The following is a 17,616-nucleotide window of genomic DNA, read 5'->3' as shown; positions in this document are numbered from 1 at the left end:
ACACAAGAGTTTATATACCAGAAACTGAAGCAACAGCCTCCTAAAACCATTCAAATGCTACCTTAATTGAATTATACAAATTGATCCTTCTCCACATCATTCTCCCTACCTTTGCAGAGTTGCTTTTCTCCCTCTCTAGCTAGGCAGCTCAAGTTACTCATGGTAGTTCCCATCATCCTCACTATCATGTATCCTCCAGCCACCCCCTTCTTCACAAGATAATACATTCTTCGAGAGGCCTTGTCTTGGTGTATTTACTCTCAACATTGGTTGCATTGGAGATGGTAAATTGGAATTTTCTTGCCAGATTCTAATAATGTCTCAATGAGATTACAAATATAACTTTCTGGATTGTGAGAAAGACTGGAAAAGGGATTATAATACTTGGGTTACAGTATTCATAATTTGGGATTACAATAGGTGAGTGTATATTTATTTTAATATAAGTTCTTTGAAAGTCTTGTCTATGCCTGGAGATTTAGCTCAGTGGCACAAGTCAATAATCATTACATACACTGAGTTTGTGAGTTTGATTCCCAGTTCCAAAACAAAACAAAACAAAACAGTCTTGTCTGTTACTCTAAATAAAGTCTTTATGGTTTTCTAAAACAAAATCATATATATATACATAATGAATACATAATGAATATATGTATTCATTATGTATAGCAAAGAAGCCATTTGGAAAGACTATCAGATGCTTAACTGTGGTTTTATTTGATTGTGGATTATGGCATATTTTCTATTTCTGATCCAAATCCAAAAAAGCTTTATTAATATTTTGTCCCCAGTTATTAAATAATACATTCTTATATATTTTCAATTTTGAAAATATGAACAAGAGAGAGACAGACAGTCAGCAAAAACAGAAACTTAAGTTTAGGGCCCATATGATTTCTCTTGACAGTTTTTAGAGTCTTTCACCATCTTTTCCTATACACTCATTGTTTTACCAAAAATCATTCATACTACATGTGTAACTTTGTGGCTTTCCTTTTAACTTAGCAAAACAACCTGAATATTTTCCCTAACAAAAAATACTGCTCAAGTTCATTCTTTCATGGCCACAGTATGATTTTTTTGTGTTATTTTTACTGTATTTTCAGTTTTAATTTTTATTGGTTTATGTTTGTAGTACATAATTGAAAGGGTTTTGGCCCAGACAGGACACTGTAGCCAGGAAAGCCTCAACCTGAAGCAGGAGGCCCCTATCTCCCCCGCCCTTAGGAATTTACCTGTGACGCCATCTTCCTGCCCCTGAAAATTTACCTATGGTGCCAAACCTAGGACCAATGGGCTACCTGTGCATCCCTAATGCCCACCTTAGGTTCCACCCCAAACCAAAGCTACTTACATACCCCCATGCCACGTGTCCGCCGGAGAGATCGCCCTACGCCAGCGGTGGGGGGTGCTGGCCATCTCTCTCCGTATTCTCAGAGTAAAGGCCGCTTTTTGTTTTATACTTCTCATCTTTTGGAAATATTTTTCATCTTTTGGAAATAATCCTATTAATAATCATTACATTCTTTGAGGGAATTTGGTACATGTACATAACACATAGCAACTCTTTTCCTCCCTTTCCCTTTCTTCCCTAGTCCCTCCTTCCATCTCTTGAATCAAAATAGTTACATATACCTATTTCCTGTTAGCCTTTATTTTGCACTTTACTTATATTTTGGGTTTCCTACAAGAGAAAAACCATATGATACTTAAAGTTACATATCTTGCTTAAGATTACAGTCTCGAGGTGCATTAATTTGTCTGTAAACAACTCGACTTGATCCTTTTAGATGGCAGAATATCGTACTCCACGATGTATAAACACCACACTTTCATTATGAATTTTATTTATAACTATATAGGCTGCTTCAAGATTTAGCCATTTTGAATCATGCTACTATAAACATAGATATTCATGTGTCACTGTAGTATGATGTCTTTAACTCTTTTCAGAAGAGACCTAGAAGGGGAATTTCTGCATCAAATGAAATTTTTAGTTTTAGTCTGAGGAATTTCCATACTGATTTCTTTACAAGTTTACATTCCTCAAAATATTGAAGGGTTCTTTTTTTCCCACAGTGTCACCAGGATTTGTATTATTTGATTTGTTAAAGATAGGCATTTTTTCTGGACTAAAATGGAAGATCAGCATGATTTTAATTTGTATTCTCTAATGGCTCGCAATGTTGAACTTTTATTTATGGGCAATTTGTGTCAGTTCATTTCAGTTGACCATATTTTGATTGGTTTTTTTAATTGGGGGGTACAATTCTTTTGAGTCCTTCATATATTCTAGTTATTAGTCCTCTGTCTAAAGAATAACTGGCAATTTTTCATCCATTCTATAAGTTGTCTCTTCACTCTATTGGTTGTTTTCTTTGCTATGCAAGCTTTGTAATTTGATATGATCCCTTTAGTTGATTGTTCCAACTATCTCATATCATTTTGGGGTGCTATTCAGAAAGTTCTTGCCTAAGTCTATGCCTTTAAGAGTTTTACTTATTTGATCTCCTACCAGGTTAAGTGCTTCTGTTTTAAGGTGTAAATTTTTGATTCATTTTGGTTTTAATTTAATACATGGTGAGATATATATATATATGTATATATGTGTGTTGTGTGTGTATAAAGATATATATATGTGTGTGTGTGTGTGTGTGTGTGTGTGTGTGTATGTATGTATGTATGTATGTATGTCTAGATTCAATCTTCTACATGTGGCTAGCCAGTTTCCCAGCAATGTTTGCGAAGGAAGCTATCATTGCTCCTGTGTATATTTTGCACACTATCTTGGTTACTTTTCTCTCATTGCTGAGACCAAATATCTGATGCCTAAAATTAGGAAAGGAAAAGTTCATTTAGCTTACAGTTTTTAAAGGTTTCAGTCCACAATCAGCTGACTTCAAGGCAGGATAACATGGCTAAGGGGTAGCTGTTCGTGGTGGCCACAAGTGACAAGAGCCAAAGGGGCAAACAGGAGCAAAAGCACACCTCTTTCCCTCCCTTATATTGTATGCTGGCTATCCACCCCTGCATAGATGCAGCACCCACACTGCCAATCCCAGCACCAATCACAGTGCTAGATTTGGCCACCTCCATGACTGCATGAGGCTTGGGGGAACCATTCAAACATAACACTTTGTTAGCTGAATGTTCTTGAAATTCTTGGTGCATGCTCTGTTCTATTTTATTGATCTACATGTCTGTTTTTATGTCTTATCATTCTGTTTTTATAACTGCAGCTTTGTAGTATATCTTAAAATCTGAGATTGGTAATGCCCTCCACTTTGCTCTTGGTATGAGGATTGCTTTTGCTATTCTGGGTCTCTTCTATTTCCACATGAATTTTAGGATTGTTTTCTCTAGTTTTATGAAGAATGTTGTTGATATTTTGATTGAAAGTATGCTAAATGTGTGTATAAGTTTTGGATGTATGACCAGTTTGAATGTATTTTTTCCTTCTTTCTTTTTTTCGAGTTTGATTTTATTGGTACACTTTAGATATACATAATGATCACATTCTTCATAGGGGATTTGTACCTGTATATAATGTATCTTGATTCTTTTTTCCCTCCAATTTCCTCCCTTCCTTTCAATTCCCTTTCCCTTCCTTATTTACAAAAGATTTGTATTGTTTCTGCCTATTTGAGAACAGAAGATGTCTTTCTATTTTCAGATGTCTTCTTTAATTTCTTTTTTTTTTTTCAGAGTACTGTAGTTTTGGTGGTAGAGGTCTTTCACATTCTTTATTAGTTTAATCCATAAATATTTAATTTTTCTTGATGTTGTTGTGAGTTCTACTGCTTGCCTAATTTATTTCTCCATGAGTTTATGATTGATGTACAGAAATACTATTGATTTTTGTACGTTTATTGTGCATCTACTGAATTACTGAATTTGGTTGTTCATTCCAGATCTTTTGGTGGTGCTTTTTGGGTCTTCTGTGTAGAGAAGCATATCATCTGCAAATAATGATAACTTGACTTCTTCTTTTCCAATAGATATTCTTTTTATTTCTTTCTCTTTCTTGAGTGCTTGCCTAATGTTCCACATAGGTGAACAGGAGTAGTGAATGTGGATCTCCTTTCCTTGTTCCTGATTTTAGAGGGCAAGCTTTCAGTTTTTTGGTTTTTTTTTTTTTTCATTTAATGTCATGTTGACAGTAGCTTTGTAATACATGGCTTTTATCAGATTGAGATAAAGCCTATATTTCTATTTCTTTCAGGGTTTTTATTATGAATAGACAATGAACTGACTGTCACAGGCTTTTTCTGTAATTGAGATGATCATATGGTGTTTGTCCTTGCTTCTTGTATCAGTCAGTGATTACTAGAGAAACAGGCTTAATGCAAGATATTCGAATATATAAGAATATACAAGGTTGGCTTATGATGGTCTCCCAGGTTCAGGTGTGGAAGAGTGCAAAAGGGCTAGCTGGTTGTGCACTGGAAATCCAAAGAATGCAGTCAATGGCCTGAAGCTCACTGTAGTTTTCCAAGTGAGTCCATATCAGAAGCCTGAAAGGTCTGTACTGGAAGCCAGAAGACTATGTCTAAGATGAAGGTGAAGAGTGAAGCTCCTCTAAAGAAACAGAAGCAAACCTTCCTTCTTTATTTCACTTTTATACCACTGAGGTGGCCATCCTGTTGATTGCAGTCACTCACACTCAGTAAATTCCAGAAAATATTCTATCCCTCAACCACACTCAGCTCCATGCTGATCCAATCTATTTGGAAATTTTTTACTTATCTTGACACAATCAGTTAACTACCATACTTCTGATTACTTGATGTATTACATTTGGTGATTTTCATAAGTTGAACCATCCTTGCATCCCTAGCATGAAGCCTTGCTGGTCATGATATACAATCTTTTTGATGATCTGTTATATTCTGTTTGCCAATATCTTGCTGAGGATTCTTATATCTGTCTTCATTAAGGATTTTTACTGGTAGTTCTGTTTTAATTTAATCCTTATTTAGTTTTGAAGTCAGGGTAGTGCTAGCTTTCAAGAAAAAAATGACTTTTCAATTTCACTAAAGAGTTTGAAAAACATTGTTTTTTGTATTTGTTTAATATGGCAGTGAATTCATTGGGACTTGGGCTTTTCTTAGTTGACAGGTTTTATTTTTATTACTTTCAGTTTTATTGCTTGTTATTTAATTATTTAGGTTTTTTAAAATTTCTTGTTTCTACTTTGATAGTTTTTTTTTTTTTGGTCTTTTTCCTTTTTATTGGTACTAGGGATCGAACTCACGACTACCTGCTTGCAAGGCAGGCACTTATGCCGCTGAGCTAAACCTCCAGCCTCAGCTTTGATAGTTCTTAATGTATTTGGGAATCCGTTCTTTTTTTCTGAATTCTCCAATTTGAAAAGTACAATAATGCCTTGCTCAATTCACAAATGGTTTTGTTCACAAACAGTTCAGCACCCAAACAAAAATGTTCAACCAAATTTGCTTTGGTTCACAAACTTCATATTGGGTGACAATCAGAACTGTGATCTTCCCTCAACAAATACAAATCAGCCATCTTCCCCAAAGTTGTAAAGCAAATTATGTTTGTGGGCTGAGATATATCCGTAGTTGCTAATAATCTTATAGATTTTGGCAGTGTCCATTGTGATTTCATCTTTCTCATTTCTAATTTACTGATTTGAGTCTTCTTTCTTTTTTACTTTCCTTTTTAGAGGAGCGATTTGTCATTCATTGATCCTTTATATTGTGAATTTTTTAAGTTTCAATTTACACTAGCTTTAGATTTGGACTGTATTTGTTTTTCTAGGACAATTAGGTATTTATTCAGGGCTGTTCTATTTTTGTGATGTGGGAATTCATAGCTATAAACTTTCCTTTAGGACTGCTTTCTTTGTGTCCCTTAAGTCTAGTATATTGTGCTGGCATTTCCATTTAATTCTAGGAACTGTCTTGCCTTGTTCTTGATTTCTTCTGTGACCTGTTGATTTGTATATTATTTGATTCTTAATTATTTAATTCTGTGACTTGTGTATTTTTTAATTTCCATAGGCTTGTATAGTTTCTGTGTTTTCTCTGGCCACTTCTGGCTTCATTGTGTTATGATTTGATAATATATGCATAATATAATTTCACTTCTTTTGCATTTACGAAAGCACACTTTTTGGGGGAGAATTATGTGGTTTATGCTGGAGAAAGTTCCACATGGTGTTGAGAAGGATGTGCATTGTGTTGTAGGGTGGAGCACTTTCTGGATATATTAAGTCCATTTATTTGAAGTTTGGTTCAAACCTGATATCCTTTTTTTGTCTCATTTGTCTATTTGTGATGGTAAGATATTGAGGTCCCACTGTAAACATATTGATGTTTATCTGATCTTTTATATCCAGTAATGTTTGTTTTATGAAGTTGAGTATATTGTTATCTGGGGTATATATGTTTATATTTGTTTTTGCTTCCTGTTGAATTGTTCCCTTAACCAATATGTAGTAACTTTCTTTACTTCTTTTATCAATTTTGATACATAGTCCTCTTTATCTTAAAATAAGATAGCTATTCCTGATTGTTTTGGGCTTACATTGCATGGAAAATTTGTTTTTATATTACTTGATTTTTAGTCTATGAATTTCTTTTGATTTAAATATGTTTCTTGTGTATAGTACACTATTGGATTTTGATTTTTGATCCATTCTGCAAGTCTGTGTCTTCTAATTGGGTAGTTGAGAACCTTCAATTTGATAACTACTTATTTATTTCCTGTCATTGCATTTATATTCCTATTGCTGGTTCCCTTTGTTTCCCTTTGTTAACTGCCCACTCTAGTTAGTGTATTTATTTTGTTGGGCATTTTGTCATTGTTGGCTTCATTGTTTCTTCCTAAAATGTCCTTGAAAATTTTTTGGAATGCTGGTTTTATATTCAAGAATTTTTAAGTGTTCTTTGCCATGAAAATGTCTTATTTCTCCATCAATTTTGAAAGATAGTTTTGCAAGGCATTTCAGTTTGGATTAAACTGCTTTGTTCTAGGGCTTCAAATACTTTAGGCTCTCCTGACTTAAGTTTTTGCTGAGAAGTCTGTTAGAATTCTAATGAACTTTCCATTATAAGTGATTTGTTGCTTTTCTCTAACAGGTTTAAGTTGCTTTTATTGTGTTGGATTTCTAGAATTTTTGTTTATTATGTGTCATGGAGGGATTCTTTTCTGAAACTGACTCTTTTGTATTTTATATGCTTGTCTGTAGATTAAATTGTTTTTCCATATTTTGAAATTTTTCTATTATTCTGTAAACATTTTTATGCCATTGTGCCATCTCCTGCTTTTTCACTAATTACAATTAATCTTGGTCTCTGTGTCATTTCGCACCTATTCGTCCCATTTTTTATATTCTCTTGATTTTCTGTTAAAGTGCCCATCAGTAATAGGTCACTGACATCAGCCCTGTTCTGGTTCTAACACTGTCTTCACACTGATATTTCTGTACTTCCCAATTTCAAAAGTGTTTTTAGTCTCCTGAACATCTCTTTGGTATCTTTTCATAGACTCTAATTTTCTATAGTGAACATTCATGTTCTGTATCATTTTCTTTAGCTAACCTACTTTTCATTAGCATCTTCTGTAGACTTTGTGGTCATTTTGTTTAGTTATATTTTCTTTGAACTCATCAATCACCTTACAGATCTGTTTTTTTTTAAATTAGTGTGTTATTTTTTGAAATAATTTAACTATGTAACTTTTCATTTCCTCCCCATTTATGCCTGTGCATAAGCTTTGGAAGGGTTGGTTTTTAAAATTTTTATTTTTAGTTTATTTTTGCAGTGCATATACTTATAGTCATCCTCAGGAGTGGTTAAATGTACGTACCACAGCTTTTTAAAAATCTCCTTTCCCTTCTCTCCCCTGCCCTGTCCTCCCCCCCACTCCTCCAATTCCTCTATTCCATTTTTCATTCTGACATATTAATCTTAGCTCATTTTATGGCACATAATGTTTATATTAATTGAGATTATTAAGTTTCTGTATATCTTTATATGTATCTCCCTTCCCCTCCTTCTTACTTCTCACCCTTGTTCCCATGGACAACTTCCTTATTACAAGATATCCATCCCCTTAACCCTTTCTACTCATTCTTTATCATTTTCTTTGCTTTTTCGTTGGCTCTCCTCAAATGAGAGATACCATATGGTATTTAAGCTTTTGTGTTTGGCTTGTTTCACTCAGTGTTGTGTTTTCCAAATGCATCCATTTTCCTACAAATGTCTTAAAATCTATCATTCTTTACAGCAAAGTAGTATTCCATTATATGTTTATGCCACATTTTCTTTATTTAGTCATCTGTTGATGGGTATAGAGGCAGCTTCCAGGATTCTATGAAATTTTCATAGACTTCTGCTACCTTATAGTAAATAACTTTCCATTTAGTGACTCCGTTATAGTAAATATTCTTTCCATTTTGTGACTCCTTGCTTTGCCTTGGGAAAGTCGTGGGGAGTTGGAAATTTTCTATATCCTTGCTTCCTCATTCCCCTTGTGTATCTGCATGAGTGAATGACGATATATGTATATGTATCTGTCCTGCTTTTTCATAATCTTTGGGAGTTGGGGACTAGAGAAGAGTTTGTGGCTTTTATGGAGATTTTTAGTTGCCTTCCTGTGAATATTTTCAGCTTTGTATGTCCAGTACTAGTATTACTCCTTCTGTTATTTACTGTGAGTGATTTTGACTTTGTTCCTATGTTTTTCTAAAGGGATTACTTTTGATTCTAACCGATTCAATCATACAACATTTATATATCATAATCATTGCATTTACATTTCTTGCCCCACTTTTGTCTATTCTATTTGCATGCTATACAGTTTATTATTTATAGTTTTTCTCCCTTTTATTTTAAAAAGAGAAAAGTCAGAAAAAAACAAAAAGCAAAAGACATAAACAACAATAGCAAACTCAATAACAATATAGGTTTTCAAAACAGAATGAAAGAAATTTAACAAGGGTTATTATATTGCAATTATTGTTTTTTTCAAAGAAAGAAAAGAAAATTAAAGAAAATAGAAAAACAAAAAAGAAGGGTAGAACAATGCGAATTGAAAAAATTAACATAAAATTGCTAGTTGATACATTATCCATTGTCGTCTTAATAAATAGTTGCCAAAGTCACAAAATCAAAGCATAAATAGTGGTTAGACACTAAAGATATGGAACACTTCAGACATTTGCATATCATCTTGTGCAGGGGGCATGCTAATCTTCTTTGTATCATTCCAATTTTAGTATACATGCTGCTGAAGCAAGCACTGTCTGTGGTTTTTCTGCAGTGAAAGAGGTGAGGTAGAATTAATTGGAGGTGGTTGGATGAAGAGTGTTAGTCATTAAGGGGGAGGATTGAAATGGTAATTGTGGTAGATTAGAAGAAAGTTTTATCTGGGGTCTGATTTTATTGAGATATTTTTAAGTGAGTTGAAAGATTAGTATTGAGAATTTTCAGAGGATATTTTGTGTGGCTGAGGGTGAGATATTGGAAAAAGGGGATTTACTATATATAATCAAAGCTTGCTAATAGGAAGACAGTAAGCTGGTAAGATACAGAAAAGGCAAAGGCTTAGGATGGAGAGGACCAAAGCATAGTACCAGAGAAGATAGGAGTGACTGTGAGGGAGCTAAATACAGTGATATAAAGCTTGGCAGGAAGGGTCTGGAGAAAGAATAAAGGGACATGTTAATAGTATTGTCTAGGGTCTGAAACCAGACCCATGCCTATCACCAAGCACAAAACTACAGTCTAAATGGATCAAAAACCTAAATATTAAAATAGAAACACTAAATCCCCTGGAAGGCAAGGTAGGTAGACGTCTTAGAGACATAGGAGTAAGCAGAGAATCATGACAAAACGCAAACTGCACACAAGAATCAACAACTGGGATCTCATATTATTGAAACGTTTCTGCACTTTAAAAGAAATCACTAAAGAGTGAAAAAAAAACCCACAGAACGGGAAAGAATTTTAACCAGCAACCCCTCAGATAAAGAACTTATATCCAGAACATATAAAGAACTGAAAAACATCAAGCCCCCCAAATTCAAAGACCCTCTCCAAAAATGGGCATCTGAGATGAACACACAGTTCTTAGATGAAGATATACAAATGGCAAATAAGTACATAAAGAAATGTTCACCATCACTGATCATTCAAGAAATACAAATTAAAACAGCATTAAGATTTCATCTCACTCTGGAAAGAATATCTGCCATCAAGAAATCAACTGATAACAAATGTTGGCAAGGCTGAGGGGAAAAAGGAATACTTCTCCACTGTTGGTGGGAGTGTAGACTGGTGCAGCCACTATGGAAATCATTATGGAGAATTCTCAGAAGACTAGGATTGGAAGTTCCATTCAATTCAGCAATTCCCCTCTTGGATATTTTCCCAGAAAAACTGAAAAGGTCATGTCACAGTGATATATGTATACCCATGTTCATAGCAGCACAATTTGTAATAGCTAAATATTGGAAACAATCCCATAAACTGTAGAGTGGATAAAAAAGATGTGGTATTTTTATACAATGGAATATTATTCAGCTATAAAAATTATGATCTTGAGGCCTTCATAAGTAAATGGAGGAAACTTGAGACTATCCTCATAAGTGAAATAAAAAAAATCATATTTATGAATATCACATTGTGTCTCTAGTGTAAAAAGTAATAAGAACTGTAGGAGTAATAAAACCCAAAATATGTAATTGCTATTGTGAATAAGAGAGGAAAAGAAAATGCTCAAAGGATATAACTGCATGTATGTTTAAGTGTGTAAGATAGCTGAGCATATTACTAAGTTTTTGTTGGATCATTGAGAAGAACAGTTTGCAGTCTCACTGTTTGAATGTCCACTTTGTATGCTTTAATTTTGTAACTTGAACAACTGTTTCTAAGATGATGGTATGTAATTTATTAACTAGTGATTTCTTAGTTTTTAAAAAATTTCTGTATTATTTCTACCCTTTTTTCTGTTTTTCTTTTTTCTCTTTAAATAAAATTAAAAAATATATTGTCTAGGGGATTTGAGGTGAAAAAACCATAGAGAGATGAGACTAGGGAGAGACTCTGATACCCATTGAATCAGAACCAGTGAAAGAACAAATAGACAAAAGTAACAATCTGATGAACACAGGAAAATACAAGAGAATGTAACATAACCCCACATTACTAAGTAAACCAAGCAACATACAAAAACTTCCCTACAGTGGCTTTCCTGCCAGCTCTTGCTCTATGATTGTGGCTGTAAGTGCTTATACCAAGGTCATTCACCAAGTATTGACCATGGAAAGTCCCTCTGGAAGCCGTGTGTCCTGTATTCCTTGATGGTTCCAACTGCCAGTGATTCTTTATGTCCTGATGTAGTTCTCGAGTTCTCCATGAGCAAAACAGTTATTAGTTTCATTTTACTTTTCAGATGGTAGCCAGCCAGCTGCATTAGGCAGAGTTCTATTGTATCTCCTCTGCAGTGTGGCCTATTTTTTTCTGTATCACTTGATCTTATTTTCTTCTCATCTGTCAGTTCCCTTGTGTTTCTCAGATAATAACCACTCTCAGCTTCAGTTCCTCTCCAATCTATTGCTTTCCAGGCTCTAACGCTTTGACCTGGGGAAGCTTGTGTCCCTGGCATTCATTACTTTGCCATTTTGGGATTCCATGGAGTTGGGTGTTTTGGGAGTCATTTTGTTGCCTTCTCTTCTGTTTGTAATTTTTGTTTGTTTGTTTTTGTGTTGAGGCTTGTAGGTTGATTACAGTGAAACACTTCATTTCTAGGATGGAGAAATTGATTTCTTTAATCGGTTTCTGCTTTTCAGTGATGCACTGAAAACTATAGGCCTTTGCTTCTGTCTCAGAATCCCACCGCCTCCATTTATAGGCCACAGCTGTGGAGAATGCAGTATGTCTGGCTCAGTACCCAGTTCTCTGGAACTGTGCTGCAGTATTGTTTTTTTTTTTTTTTTATTTAAGAGGAAAAAGAGAAAAACACAAAACAAACCAAAGCGGTGTAAGGGTACACGTAATACAGAACTACAAAACAAAACAAAACAAAACAAAACAAAAAACAAAACAAACAATGCAGTATTGTTAATTATACCAAGGCATCCCATATATTAGCATGCAGAGAAAACCTTGATAGCAGCAACCATGTCACCTTATCTGTCTTAATAAAATCAGCAACAATAATAGTATCAAAGACAAACTGGATATTGGCATACCTTGAGAACCACTAATATACCATGCTTAATCATAGAAAAGAACTGTAGTATAAGCACTTAGACAAACCAGATGTTGACTATATGGAACAACTTTACCTCTACTACCAGTAGAACAGTATTCAACTGTAATAGCATAGAATAGGGCTGAGGATTTAGCTCAGCAGCATAAGTGCCTGCCTAGCAGGTGCAAGATCATGAGTTTAATCCCTAGTACCTTCCTAATAATAATAATAATAATAATAATATAGAATTAAGTAACAATCTAAAGATTAGTATAGCTTATTAGTTATTTTTGTAAAGCTGGAGAGGATAGAGAACTTGGGAAAAAGAGAAGTAGAATTTGAAACATTTATCAATTGAAAGTAAGAAACAAGAGAAAAAAGTGAGGTGGGTGACCCTATTATGGCGCAAAAAGAAATGAATTATATTAGATACAGTAGCAAAAAAGAATAAACAAGAAAAAACAGCAAAGAAAATTAAGAAAAAAATACTTGAGAGAGAAAATAAAATCAAAAAAAGGCTCCAACCCCCCATGAAAAACAAAAAAAAAATGAAAGAAATTTCTTTGAGTAAAAAAAAAAAAATTTGCTCTGCATTTTCAAACAAGTAGTTTTATTCTAGGTTCTGCAGCAATTCAGCACATCATGATTTTTTCACCTAGCTTTATGTCGTGTGGGTTTGTGAGAGGTCCCTCCTCCTCCAGAGGCTACTCTGTCCATATCCCCATCCTGTGGCAGTGTTCCAGCCAAGGTACATCCTTGCTCCTAATTGTAGGTAGGAAAGGTAGTCAACTGTCTAGTTGTAGGCTGTAGGTTTGGGGTTCAAGCAAACTGTTGGACTTGATGTCAGTGCTTTCAGATCTAGTTTCCTCTAATACTCTCTATTCTTGGCTCCTTACTACGGAGACTAGGGCCTTTATCCTACTCAACCGAAGTTTAAACTTCTTAGGGGTCTGTGTCTAGCCTGTACCCTATGCACAGCTGTCTCCAGCGGCTGTCTTTCACCCAGTACCTATGCACTGCTAATACTGGAAACGTGAAGTGGAATTGTTCTATAGGTATTCTGTGGGTCAGTTTTTAACCACCCTTTCCCCAAATGACACCTAATTAATACTCTGGCAATATGGCAAGTGTTACATTGGATTTCTTCTCCCATGATAGCCAGATGAATCATTTTCAGAGTAAAACCTTGTGCTGCGTTTGTAGTTTACAATGACTGTTGGACTTTTCTAGCGCTGGCATTGCTGGTGAGGTTCATACTTTCTTCCTGAGCTTACCTTTTCTCCCCAGGCCTTGGCCTGGCCCAGGATCAGTTAGATTGATTGATCAGCACCTCTGCTACCCCCCGCCAAAAAAGCCAAAATGTACAGCTTTGTCAGGCTTGGCAGATGGCTGCAGGCAGGGCACAAAGTCCACAGGTGCAGAGTTGGTCATGAGCAAAAGCGTGCATGCTGTGGTGACTGTTGTCTGGGATGCTCAATGGGTATCTAGGCTGCATGGGATGTAGTGGCTATTGCCAGCCACAGTATAATCCCTGTATGGGCCTTGAGGTTCTTTCCAAGTTTTAAAACTATTTCAGTTAGAGTAAAGCAGTTGTATCTGAACATTTCCTTGGCTAATGATCCAATTACTACTTAAGAAAAATTCCTGGAAATATACTTTCTGGATCAAAAAGCATGTACGTCATGAAGATTTATAATATACATCAACAAATTAATCTATTTTATTTTATTAAGACAAGTTCTCACTTTATAGTTCAAACTGGCCTTAAACTCTTTGTAGCCCAGGCTCAAACTCACGGTGATCCTTCTATCTCAGCTTTCCAAATGCTGGGATTACAGGTGTGTGCCACCATGCCCAGAGACAAGCTGATATTTGAAAGACTTTACTAACAGAATGAAAGGTGTGTCTTAATTTTCTTATTTTTGTGTAACTTACATTTTTTTCTTGCAAACTCTTAAAACTTTTCAGTATGGTAATGTTTTCAAATGATTAGACTATATTCTCTAAAAATGATACTTTGAGTTAATATCTGTTGGTGAGCTTCATGGCCACCTTTTTGTTTTTTTCTTACTAATATTAGCACACAGCAAATAAAATTGCAAGGCTGAAATACCAGGCTTTGGACGTCTCCTATGAGATTTAGTCTTTCTCTTTCACAAGTGGCTAGCATTGCTCTTCACCACACCCCACATGTTGTGCCAGCTCTGATGTAGATTAAACCAGTTTATGCCAGTTTTTCAACAAAGAGGTCTGGTTGTCTGTTGGTATCATCAATGAAGAACCTTGTGCCACCTTTCAGATTAACTGCTCTCCTCAGTAAATTCCTCCAAAATGTAGAAACCTATGGAACTCTGTTGCTTTGAATATCTGTATACCTCTTTAAGCCCCATGTCCTTGCTAGTAGATAGGCTATTCTCCCTGTCTCTGGCCTGTTTATAGCACCTGTAGTCAAATTATTTCTCTGACCTTTCACCTTTGAGTAAAACAAGGATAATCATTCAGCTGGAATTACCTGAAAATTTGGTTATGTCTACATGAATGCGACTTTATGGCTTATTTCTTTTTTCATACATTCAGTCAGCATTGGTGATTTTTTTTGAGGGGTGGGGATAGACAGGCATTAATAAAGAAATTGATCTCATTGAAGAAAAATAATTTTAGTATTTTTAAAATTTCCCCATATATAAGGAAACACGAGATCTCATTCACATTCAAACTCTGTGAAATTGAAGAAATTGGATATTTGGGAATGGAAATTGGTGGTCCTCCAAGTAATATGGGATCTAAAAGTGCTAAATCCTTTCATAAACAAACCTTGATTCAGACTGGAATGTCTTGGCTTGATCTTAAAGGTGATATTATAGGAGACGTATAACTGTTGACTAGCCTTATGGATAATTATCTGCACATTCCAGTCTTAGTCTACCATCATCAGTACCTGGCTTCTGATGAAGTCAGTGCTCTTTCCTTTAAAAGAATGTTGCATTTAGCATGCCTCCAATCTCAGGATGTTTATGGGCTCTAGATCAAAAGAAATATCTCCATAGTAGCAAACAGGGCCAGGGATATAGCTCAGCGGTATAATACTTTTCTGGCAAGCCCAGGGTCCTGAGTTTGATTCCTAGTACATCATCACCACCTCCCAGCCCACAGACAGACCCCGCCAAATAGTAGCAAATATTATTGTAGCAATTTAGGTTTATTTCTAGTTGGGCCATTTTTTTTGCTATCTTAGGGTTGGTGATTTGCTTTTCTAAGCTAAGTTTTCTTTTTGGACACATTAAGTTACGTCATCAGAGTATGTGCATATGAGTATATGATTTTCTACCTCCTTTATATTAAGTGTTTATATAATGCATGCTAAGTCAGAGGCACAGACCTCTGATCCAGGTTCCCAAGTCCTACGTTCCCATGCACATTGCAGCATCTAAGCATATTTGATGCTGAGTGACACACTTCACCCTGCAGTCTCATGTAATCCACAAAATAGCTCTCTGCCATAAGATGTGTTAGCCCTAGTTAACAAGGCCAGGTACCTTGTCCAGAGACACACAAGAGCAAGTTGCCAGGGTTTGAACTGAAGCTATTAACTCTGAGTCTTAATACTTTTTGTCTTCCTATTACCATCTCTCTCATGTTTTAAATCTACTTTTGTCACTTAAATCTATTAGTTCATTGATTAATCCTGCAAGGAAAGGCTCCTTGTATGTTTTCCTCAGCTATATGGAGGACATAACAGCTACTTCAGTTCCTTGTTCTTCATTGACCCTTTGTGAGTGGCTGCTCTGTGCTAGGTGTCAGGTAAAAGCCAGGATGCAATGATGACAAAGCCAGTCTGCATCCTCAAGAAACCTAACCATCAAGGTAAGAACAGGGAGACCAGAGTCCTTGTCATCTGGTCCATTGCTGTGAATAGAACAGGATTCTCATTTCAATAATACAAAATGTTTGAATGGAAATGGGCCCATATGTGTGGAGGAGAAAGTGGGAGGGGTGTTCTTCACATAAGTAGGCTTCCTTTCACAACCTTCTCCCAAACAGATATGTACTTGTGAATTTAGACTCTCTTCTGGGCTGAGTGATCACATTCTCCTTTGTTGGGAGCCGCCGACACCGGTCGCCTTACTTGGCGGACGTAGGGCCTGTGGGTGGGAGCGGAGCCTGAGCTAGATTGCCCCTCCCATCGAGTGAGCCAAGTTGGCGCCTGCTTCCTGCCCCCTGATTGCGCTGGCGACTTAAACAACCCGCTCTGTAAGATAGTCTGCCTAGCAACAACTGATGTTAGCCAATCAGCCCGCATCGCGCGCTTTGAACTGATTGGCCACTGTCACCCTATAAAAGTAAATGCCTCTCCCGCCACAAGAGAGAAGCACAGGAAGCACAGAGAGAGATAGAGAAAGTCCACCGGCGAGAAAGGGCTGGTGACAGAGCGGAGGCCTCGCGGGGCCCACGCGGAGATAAATAAAGGCAAGATTGCACACCGCCAGACTTTGTCGTGTGTCTTTCCTGCCGGCCGGGAGCGACCCCGACACTCCTTGTCTGTAAATATGAATCCTCTGTGAAAATAAGCTCATTCTTCCCTCTCCAAACAGAAGTAGGTCTGTGACATCTGTGTTTGCATGCCCCCCGGAAAGTGGGCACTAGAGTGTGAACTTGTAACACCCAAACCTGAACATGTGTCAGAATCCAAGTCAGTCTGAGGGTTGTTAAAATGCACAATTTTGGGCCTCATCTAGTGAGGTTATTGTTAGTTGGGTGTCAGACCTCCAGGTGTGCATTTCTAATACCAGTATAAGTAAATTGATCCTGGAGCAAAGAGCCTGGTGAGGAAAATGGAAAGATATGTAAGAAATTTTTAAATGTTTTAAAATTTGGCACTTGCTCTGAAGGAAATAACTTGTGGCTGAGAGGAAGAATAGCAGGGACAGATGGGAGGCAGACAGCAACAAATACAGAAGGACCATGTAGAGTTGGTGACATTTCTGCTATGACCTGACAGTCGAGATGATGCCTACAATTTGAAGATGTGAGTGGGGTGGGCTGGAAACAAGGTATAGTAAGAAAGAGCAAGGCTCTTCTGCAAGGCTCTGGGGAAGGGCCCACATGATGCGGGACGCAGCTGAGTAGGTAGGAAGGGTCTTCCTGTACTGTGCCTTATTAGCCTATTGAAGTTTCATGATGTCGGGTTTATTTGCAAGGCAATAAAAACAACACCTACTCTTCATGAATTATATTTTGATTTGCTTAAATCAATGCTTATAGATATAAAAATTCCTTAGTCTGCTGAAATGTAGAGTTTGGCTTCCTCTGCCATAGCAGAAAAAATGAAAAAGATAACATATTTTCTGAGTTAGTGTTGAGAATAAAGATGTGTACAAGGGCGTGTGGTCAGAG

General features: G+C 36.4%; 1 protein-coding gene and 1 non-coding gene across 14 annotated transcripts in view; one reads left to right on the top strand and one right to left on the bottom strand.

Moving 5' to 3' along the window:
* The window catches only part of Erc2 (ELKS/RAB6-interacting/CAST family member 2), a 1,000,708-nt gene that overhangs the window by 600,979 nt on the left and 382,113 nt on the right, over nucleotides 1-17,616 (top strand). The window lies entirely within an intron of this gene.
* Nucleotides 9,163-9,268, bottom strand: LOC111754716 (U6 spliceosomal RNA). Its single transcript, XR_002789385.1, has one exon. It is a non-coding gene; the product is annotated as a U6 spliceosomal RNA (small nuclear RNA).

The sequence above is a fragment of the Cavia porcellus genome, unplaced genomic scaffold (genome assembly GCF_034190915.1).
Source record: "Cavia porcellus strain 051 isolate PalLab524CR breed Dunkin Hartley unplaced genomic scaffold, mCavPor4.1 scaffold_10, whole genome shotgun sequence".
Classification (NCBI taxonomy): domain Eukaryota; kingdom Metazoa; phylum Chordata; class Mammalia; order Rodentia; family Caviidae; genus Cavia; species Cavia porcellus.
This window is presented reverse-complemented; position numbering and strand designations above follow the sequence as displayed.